This window comes from Papaver somniferum, chromosome 3 (genome assembly GCF_003573695.1).
Source record: "Papaver somniferum cultivar HN1 chromosome 3, ASM357369v1, whole genome shotgun sequence".
Classification (NCBI taxonomy): domain Eukaryota; kingdom Viridiplantae; phylum Streptophyta; class Magnoliopsida; order Ranunculales; family Papaveraceae; genus Papaver; species Papaver somniferum.
In genome coordinates this window covers 217,043,860-217,054,080 of record NC_039360.1, presented here as the reverse complement: position 1 = coordinate 217,054,080, position 10,221 = coordinate 217,043,860, and the positions used below count along the sequence as shown (strand labels likewise).

The 10,221-nt window shown below is 32.9% G+C and overlaps 2 long non-coding RNA genes across 3 annotated transcripts; both read left to right on the top strand.

Annotated features, from left to right (window-relative positions):
• The first annotated feature begins 413 nt into the window (after window positions 1-413).
• Window positions 414-3,508, top strand: LOC113362115. The gene is made up of 2 exons (XR_003365550.1): window positions 414-1,856; window positions 3,270-3,508. It is a non-coding gene; the product is annotated as an uncharacterized LOC113362115 (long non-coding RNA).
• Window positions 3,509-6,222: 2,714 nt separating this feature from the next.
• LOC113358656 lies at window positions 6,223-9,971 on the top strand. 2 transcript variants are annotated; one of them, XR_003364696.1, is made up of 3 exons: window positions 6,223-7,683; window positions 8,366-8,450; window positions 9,703-9,971. It is a non-coding gene; the product is annotated as an uncharacterized LOC113358656 (long non-coding RNA). The 2 variants fall into 2 exon arrangements; XR_003364697.1 differs by lacking the exon at window positions 9,703-9,971 and having other exon boundaries at window positions 8,366-8,612.
• Window positions 9,972-10,221: the final 250 nt, after the last annotated feature.

Here is a 10,221-nt window from a genome sequence, read left to right as displayed (position 1 = left end):
TATCAAGTAAACTGTAAGGACCCTCAAGCTCGTCAACGCTATTAGACTAGTCAAGATACGAATTACCCGATAATAACTCGATTAGTTTAACACGAACGTTAATTAATAGGAGTTAATCTAACAACGATCTAGCTACGAAACTAGCACCGTTGAATAGGTCTCGGAAGTTGTGCAGAATGGACTACTCGATCATGGGATTCGGACATCGGACAAAGAAGATACTATCAGATTATTATGAATGGTAGAATCGTCATTTTGATCTTAACCGTCTGGCTTCCCTCATCCGTTTCTCGAGTTCCCTTAGAAATTCCAGTCAACTTTATCCCTAGTCGAGTAGATAAACTCGATCCCTTCTTTTTCTTTCATTCTTATTTCTTCTCTTTCGTTTTTTCTTCTATGTTCTTCTTCTCTTTGCTCTGCGATTTCTTATTTCACCCAAAATCAATAGATGAGGCAGAATATTGAAGTTAACAATTGTATTAGTAAAGATGAAACTAATAGTAATGTGGTTGTTTGAACCCGGGAAAAAGAAGATTGAGTTGTTGTTGTAATTGAAATTGGGGTTTTAAGAATGAATTCATGTTCTTAGGTGAATTAAGTTTCTGTTAGATGAAGAACAGAAGGGTTATAGTTGAATTGAAGTTCTGGATTCGATTTAGTGATGAATTGAAGAATTAGGGTTTGTAACAATTTTAAAAATATTCGGAAGATGTAATTGAAGGTTTGGAAGAAATATTAGAGATGGGTTTTGACAGACTAAATGAATTAGGGTTTATGCTGAAGAATAATTAGAGATTGAAGAGTCGGAGTCTTTATTGAACCATTGATGGTGTTGTTGTGATGTGTTGTACGAGCTGAATCAAGTCGGAATAAAGAAGAATTGGACTCACTTACTTGAATGAAGTTATCTTGAGGTAATTGTCTACCTATGTAAATTTAATAAGTTATTATTACTGGAGTTAAGTTTGGTAGATTGTTAATAAGCTAAGATTGAATTGGATATGCAATTCTGTAATGAAATTGTAGTTGTAGGTTAGTGGCTCTGTGGTGGTGAAAGAATATGTGGTTGATTGTTCAGGTGCTGGTTTAAGGAATTACTGTTAAAGACCTTTGAGATGGAGCTGTGTTGAGTTGTGGTTAAGGTTGCTTTGTGTTGAGCCTAAGGGAGTTGGAATGTGTTAGAATGATACAAAAATTGGGGTTATGAACTAGTGTTAATGTGAAATTGCAGATGATGAAAATGAGTTAATTGGTAGTTTGTACAGGTTGATCTTAATTGTAGAGTTTAGTTACATAGTGGTGGTTCTGAGGTTGTTGGTGAGTTACAAGGAATTGTTGGAAGTTGAATCGAGTTACAGTGATGGAGATGTAGGTGATGGTCCTGTGCAAAGAATGGAACTGAAGATACGGTAGTGCTGGTTTAGTAAGTGCAGAATCATGGTGTTGTTAACATAATTGAATTTCCAAATTTATAGGATAAATGAGAATTCAGGGTATGAGATTGTATTGCTATGTATGATGAATGTTGTGTTTTGCAGGAGTTGAGATGATATTGGATACGACCGGTGATATTGAATTGGTTTGGTAGTTCAATGAAGGAGGTGAGATAAACTCAGTAGTGATGTGTTGATGTTAAGTTGGTTTGGTATCAGTAAAGTTGTAATGGTGAATGAGTGAGTAGTCATGGTGTTGGGAAACACCTAATTTAATTGAACTGGTGGGGGTTATAAATGAGTTGTGTTGCCGATTCTTTCAGGTGTTGGTATGTGTTGGGTTGGGAAAGTAGAAAATATGTGGAAGTAGTGAGAATCACAGTGGGGACTCTATTTGAGAGCTTGCAGTTATTGCGATTGCAGGTAAGCTTAGCTCAGTATTGTAATTAAGATTTGAAGTTTATTTGAATGATTGAATTTATGTAATGAATAGATTGAAGGTGAATTAGAGTTAGAATCACAGTTGGGTAAGAATTTTTGGCATGTATTATGGCTTAGTTTTACCATTTTTCATCCTAGTCAGCTGACTCAGTTAATCTGACTGAGTCACATATGTACCTGAATCAGTATTATTGATTGAATTGACCCGGACCGATTCTTGTTTGACTCATTGACCGAGTTAGACTTTAACCTTGGATTGTTGACCTGACCTTGACCATAGACTTGTCTTGATCGTTGACTGACGTTTACCGTTAGTTGACCCCTTTGACCGTTAGTAACTGTTAGTTGACTCGGATGGACTGGACCTTAGATTAAGGGGCTAGTTTAGTGGACTTGGGCTTAGAGATACACTTCCTTTTTGTTGAATTGGACCACTTATGGTCCGAATTAGCTTCGGTTCCTTCTACAAAGTTGTAGACATTCATAATACCTATTCAATGGACTATAGAACCAACCCAATTCAATTAGTAAACCTTAGCTATGCTAAAAATAGAGAATGAAAATGTGTAAATTCATAAATGGGCTTAGAACCATTATATATAATTGTATGCTTCTTGTATGAGCCATTTTGGCTAGTTTCTTAGAGTGCTTGTATTATTAATAGTTAGACTTTATTAACAACAATCGATTCAAAGGATGAACCAGTGGATCATGGATTTCGAGGTAGGCGTGGCTTGTTATCAAAAGAGGTGGGAATTTACATTTAACTCTGTTGTGATTATTGTTGTTTTATATTACAAAAGTTTATGTTGAACAAATTCATGCATTGCCTGATTGTGTATTCCATGCATTGTTTTATTTTAAATTCCGAAAGTACTGTTGATTCTTTTAATCTTTCCATTGCTTGGAAAGAAATTTTAATGCTTGTTTGTCTTTATGAATTGTTTGGGAAATAAGAATTTCCATTTGTATGCCTAATAGGTGTGTAAGGAATTGGTCTACACCTATTAGGAAAATGATAGGTGTGTAAGGAATTGGTCGACACCTATTTTGAAATAAGAATTTTCATGCGTGGTATATAGGATACTGCTCCTGCATTTATATCTACATGAATTCGAGCTTCTATGCGTATTAGGTGTGTAAGGAATTGGTCGACACCAGTATAAACTAATAGGGTGTGTAAGGAATTGGTCGACACTCAATATAGTACAATGTTTGAAGAAGGAGTTAGTTCCATATACATGATTGTTTATTTCTGTGAATTGGTTGTGTTTTAGTGTTTTGGGAAAACATGAATTGTTTTCAAATCATTCCAATGATTAATTGAAAGTTAAATGTTATTTCCTACTGGGCACCCCTTTTAGGGATGATGTGCTCACTCATTCCCACTTTCAGTTTCAGAGACAGAGCAGAGTTGCGCAGCGAAAGCTCCGAGAAGTTGACTTCGCTAGTTGGTTATATTCTGATATATTTATTATGTTGCATATTCTATTTGTAAACCAAATGACTATTGTATATGTATCATTTGAGAGGAGTTCTTGTATATATATTTCTGAGCGGGGTTAGTTTTGGGTTAAGTTTTGTAGCAGATTTATAATTGAATGCTTAAGTTTATGATTTGGTTTCTTAGTGCCTATTTATTTAGTTAATCTCTTGGATTAGTCAGCTGTTAGATTTGGGGGCGCTACAGTGTTGTATCAGAGCTCACTATTAGATCTTATATGGGTAAAGATAGAATTAGCCAGTGCCAGTTAGTGAAGTCGATTAATTTAAAACTGGGTTGGGTTGTGAAATAAATCTTAATCACTAAAAGCTATCAGTAATTAAAAGAATTATTTGATTGATTGATTTGTTTGTTTGGTTGTTTTGTATGTAATGGAGTGAAAATTGTAGGGTACACCAATAACTTTATCTAATAAAGATTAGAGAATAAATAGTTTAAAATTATGAACACATACATAATTCATTACTAAAAATAGTGAGATTAGTTTTATTGATAAATCTTGAAAGTCACATATATACTTATTAAACACCTTGACTTATATGTAGGGTCAATAATCTATAATCACATAAATTTTTATATTATTTTTGGGACTCAATAATAATTGGAAGAGTAGTTAGAATAATAATTCGACCATCGATGTTAATAATAAAAATATTATTTTAGTAATTATAGATGAAAATAATAGTAATAAACTCTAATAAAGTAATGTTGGCATTTATTAATTAGTATCATATACAACTTAACTTGAAAAAAATTTAAATAAGGATATATAACGATAAAAATAATAATTATGATTAAGTAATTATGGAAAATTAATAGCGCTTATCTACGATTAAGTTTTATAAATTAAACTAATTATAAATTAGAGATATATGTTTGAGTCTAAATTAGTTAGTCAATATAATACTTATTAGGCGTTAGACGTAAAAAGATGAGGATATAATATACAAAATAAAAAGACTCAACTTATTAATAATTTGTACCGAAATTATTTTTAGTCTAACAAAAGATACAATAAATCTTTAAAAATGGAAAATATACATGAAGTAGTAATAATAGTATTCGGGTGTTTAGTGTAATACTATAATTAAAAGAAAATAAATTCGTATAATAATAGGATACTTCACAATAGAGAAATCTAAAGACTAATAGAAAACATTATAAGATTTACGCAGACTCAAATTTAAATCATATTAAATTACCAACGCCAATATTTAACAAGATATAGTACACAGATTCAATCTGAATAAATAAAATCTATTATATCAATTTTTACGTGAATGTAGAATTACACTTAGAAGATTAAGGCTTAACGTACCAATTGGATTATTAAATTAAGAATAATGATAATGGAAATGATAATTAATTAAGATAATAACTTTTGATAAGATAAGCAATAATAATACTATATGATACTAATTACGTTAAAGTTTAGAGTTGGTGTAAATATTTTGGACAATAATTATAGGATGGTAATAGCAAAATGTAACTTTATTTAATAGTACAACTTAGGGATCACTTAGCAATAATATAAAATTTAAGGAAATAAAGTTAGATCAAACCAAGTCTAGTTATAATAAAATTGAACTTGGCGTTATGATTAACTTTAATTAACTTTTATCGGCCTAATAAATAAGAAATAAATGTTATAATAATAATAAAGTATTAACACCAAATAATTATGGAAAAATTGTTAGCGGTTATTTATTTATATCAAGTCACATAATGAAATAAACAAATAGATAAATTAGAAGTAATAATAGTAACATTTGGATAATCGATATAACATTAAGTTATTTTTAAACATTACATGAATTAAAAATTTATACGGTAGTTCAACAAAGTTAAAATATCAAATATTATAAATTGACGTGAATCGAATTTGGATTACTTGTATTGATAAAATAAATAAATAATAAATAAAATAAATTTTGATGACTAAATTGCTTAAAATGATGTGAACTATTTAAATATTTTATGAAGTGAAGTTTATAAGACTTACACCAATTACGATAAAAGTTTAGAGACTAATAAATTCTAATAAAGTAATACTTAGTTAATCCAGCACTGGGGAATAGTGAGGTTGGTAATTCTGATGTGTTCAGGTGATACTTGTTACGTAGGTAGGCATTGGCAGGCATCGCGAACCTAGACAGGGCTACTGCATTCTTGTATCACTAGGCATGGAAGGAAGACTTGCTTCTGTTAGTGAACTGATAGATCCTAAATTTTACTTATAACTTTATTATAGAATATTTTATCTCGTAATTAGAACCAGTAACTTATTGAAATATGAATTAGTCTTTTGAACCTAGAGCCACAAATTGTAGTTGTAGAAAGCCATCTAGGTTTGTGTTTTGTTTTGTGTTGTTTGCGCTTAGACAAGAGATGAGATTATTATATAAGGTGGGGAGTTTTTGAAGACCAGAAGGATGGTTAGATTTTAGAGGAAGAAAATGTATAAGGTGGGGAGAATGTAAGGACCCTCAAGCTCGTCAATGCTATTAGACTAGTCAAGATACGAATTAGTCGATAATAACCCAATTAGTTTAACACGAATGTTAATTAATAGGAATTAATCTAACAACGATCTAGATACGAAACTAGCACCGTTGAATAGGTCTCGGGAATTTGTGCAGAATGGACTACTCGATCATGGAATTCGGACATCGGACGAAGAAGATACCATCAGATTATTATGAATGGTAGAATCGTCATTTTGATCTTAACCGCCTGGCTGCCCTTATTCGTTTCTCGAGTGCCCTTAGCAATTCTAGTCAACCTTATCCGTCGATCCCTTCTTTTTATTTCATTCTTATTTCTTCTCTTTCGTTTTTTCTTCTCTGTTCTTCTTCTCTTTTCTCTGCGATTTCTTATTTCACCCAAAATCAATAGATGAAACAGAATCTTGAAGTTAAAAATTGTATCAATGAAGATGAAACTAATAGTATTGTGGTTGTTTGAACCCGGGAAGAAGAAGATTGAGTTGTTGTTGTAATTTAAATTGGGGTTTTAAGAATGAAATTCATGTTCTTAGGTGAATTGAGTTTCTGTTAGATGAAGAACAGAAGGGTTATGGTTGAATTGAAGTTCTGGATTCGATTTAGTGATGAATTGAAGAATTAGGGTTTGTAACAATTCTAAAAATATTCGGAAGATGGAATTGAAGGTTTGGAAGAAAGATTAGAGATGGGTTTTGACAGACTAAATGAATTAGGGTTTATGCTGAAGAATAATTAGAGATTGAAGAGTCGGAGTCTTTATGGAACCATTGATGGTGTTGTTGTGATGTTTTGCATGAACTGAATCAAGTCGGAATAAAGAAGAATTGGACTCAGTTACTTGAATGAAGTTATCTTGAGGTAATTATCTACCTATGTAAATTTAATAAGTTATTATTACTGGAGTTAAATTTGGTAGATTGTTAATAAGCTAAGATTGATTTGGATATGCAATTCTGTAATGAAATTGTAGTTGTAGGTTAGTGGATCTGTGGTGGTGAAAGAATATGTGGTTGATTGTTCAGGTGCTGGTTTAAGGAATTACTGTTAAAGACCTTTGAGCTGGAGCTGTGTTGAGTTGTGGTTAAGGTTGCATTGTGTTTAGCCTAAGGGAGTTGGAATGTGTTAGAATGATACAGAAATTGGGGTTATGAACTAGTGTTAATGTGAAATTGCAGATGATGAAAATGAGTTAATTGATAGTTTGTACAGGTCGATCTGAATTGTAGAGTTTAGTTACATAGTGGTGGTTCTGAGGTTGTTGGTGAGTTACAAGGAATTGTTGGAAGTTGAATCGAGTTACAGTGACGGAGATGTAGGTGATGGTCCTGTGCAAAGAATGGAACTGAAGATGCGGGTAGTGTTGGTTTAGTAAGTGCAGAATTATGGTGTTGTTAACAGAATTGAATTGCGAAGTTTATAGGATAAATGAGAATTCAGGGTATGAGATTGTATTGCTATGTATGATGAATGTTGTGTTTTGCCGGAGTTGAGATGATATTGGATACAACCGGTGATATTGAATTGGTTTGGTAGTTCAATGAAGGAGGTGAGATAAACTCAGTAGTGATGTGTTGATGTTAAGTTGGTTTGGTATCAGTGAAGCTGTAATGGTGAATGAGTGAGTAGTCATGGTGTTGGGAAAGACCTAATTTAATTGAACTGGTGGGGGTTATAAATGAGTTGTGTTGCCGATTCTTTCAGGTGTTGGTATGTGTTGGGTTGGGAAAGTAGAAAAGATGTGGAAGTAGTGAGAATCACAGTGGGGAGTATATTTGAGAGCTTGCAGTTACTGCGATTGCAGGTAAGCTTAGCTCAGTATTGTAATTAAGATTTGAAGTTTATTTGAATGATTGAATTTATGTAATGAATAGATTGAAGGTGAATTAGAGTTAGAATCACAGTTGGGTAAGAAGTTTTGGCCTGTATTATGGCTTAGTTTTACCATTTGTCATCCTAGTCAGCTGACTCAGTTAATCTGACTGAGTCACATGTGTACCTGAATCAGTATTATTGACTGAATTGACCCGGACCGATTCTTGTTTGACTCATTGACCGAGTTAGACTTTAACCTTGGATTGTTGACCTGACCTTGACCGTAGACTTGTCTTGATCGCTGACTGACGTTTACCGTTAGTTGACCCATTTGACCGTTAATAACTGTTAGTTGACTTGGATGGACTGGACCTTAGATTAAGGGGCTAGTTTAATGGACTTGGGCTTAGTGATACACTTCTTTTTTTTTGAATTGGACCACTTATGGTCCGAATTAGTTTCGGTTCCTGCTACAAAGTTGTAGACATTCATAATACCTATTCAATGAACTATAGAACCAACCCAATTCAATTAGTAAGCCTTTGCTATGCTAAAGATAGAGAATGAAAATGTGTAAATTCATAAATGGGTTTAGAACCATTATATATAATTGTATGATTCTTGTATGAGCCATTTTGGCTAGTTTCTTAGAGTGCTTGTATGATTAACAGTTAGACTTTATTAACAACGATCGATTCAAAGGATGAACCAGTGGATCGTGGATTTCGAGGTAGGCATGGCTTGTCATCAAAAGAGGTGGGAATTTACATTTAACTCTTTTGTGATTATTGTTGTTTTTTATTACAAAAGTTTATGTTTAACAAATTCATGCATTTCCTGATTGTGTATTCCATGCATTGTTTTATTTTAAATTCTGAAAGTATTGTTGATTCTTTTAATATTTCCATTGCTTGGAAAGGAATTGTAATGCTTGTTTATCTTTATGAATTGTTTGGGAAATAAGAATTTCCATTTGTATGCCTAATAGGTGTGTAAGGAATTGGTCTACACCTATTAGGAAAATGATAGGTGTGTAAGGAATTGGTCGACACCTATTTGGAAATAAGAATTTCCATGCGTTGTATATAGGATACTGCTCCTTCATTTATATCTACATGAATTCGAGCTTCTATGCGTATTAGGTGTGTAAGGAATCGGTCGACACCAGTATAAACTAATAGGGTGTGTAAGGAATTGGTCGACACTCAATATAGTACATTGTTCGAAGAAGGAGTTGGTTCCATATACATGCTTTTTTATTTCTTGTGTTTTAGTGTTTTGGGAAAACATGAATGGTTTTCAAATCATTCCAATGATTAATTGAAAGTTAAATGTTATTTCCTACTGGGCACCCCTTTTAGGGATGATGTGCTCACCCATTCCCACTTTCAGTTTCAGAGATAGATCAGTTGCGCAGCGAAAGCTCCGAGAAGTTGACTTCGTTAGTTGGTTATATTCTGATATGTTTATTATGTTTTATATTCTATTTGTAAATCAAATGACTATTGTATATGTATCGTTGGAGAGGAGTTCTTGTATATATTTTCTGAGCGGGGTTAGTTTTGGGTTAAGTTTTGTAGCAGATTTATAATCGAATGCTTAAATTTATGATTTGGTTTCTTAGTGCCTCTTTATTTAGTTAATCTTTTGGATTAGTCAGCTGCTAGATTTGGGGGAGCTAGATAAGCATACTTCGTTGTTGTATTATCTCGATCTCGTATTCCATAGACGATCACACGAAGTGTGAACCGATTAGTTGTATTGTCTCGACTCAGTCCATAGACAATCACTTTCGGAGAAAGGACTTATAGGTAGGAAATTTTTTAGCTTGAGGTATATTTGGGTACCCTCGCCTTTTCAGTTCTGGTTTTCTGCAGGAATGAAATCCATTGTAGATGTCGTCAGATGATTCACTTTGTCGATGGTAAAAAGAAGTAGATTTTGAAGATTAGTAATTTGTTTCTTTCTAGCAAAATAATGTGAATCATAATGATTTCTTTTTCCGCAGAAATAACAGGTTCATGTAAGAGAGACATCGGAAGGAACCTATTTTAGACTCGTATCCCTTTTAGAAGACTGCAAGTTATGTAAACATTTCTTAGCAGATGCTTTATTTGGAGTAATTTTCTTCATGCACTGTAATCCCACATAAGAATTAGTTTACTCATTAAAACTGAGTTTTCCCTTTCCAAATATTTGCATTGTTCCTGGGATAGTAGAAGTGATGCAACTAGTTTCTCGTTTTCAACACGAATGTTGTTCAGATCTGATGAATGAGTCTCGATCAAACGTTTTTCTCCAATTGAATCTTCTTTAACGATATATTCAATAACACTAATATTTTCACGCTGTGGAGTAGTTTATCGAACAAGGTTTTGGATATTGTTAGACAAGGACTCAACGATACTGTAGAGTTCCCGTTCTCGATCAAGAGACTTCTCAAGTTCATCAATGAGTTGAGCATGTTTTTATTCAAGAGACTTTGTTTTAGAATCTTGAATATCAATAATCTCAGCGAATTTTTTTA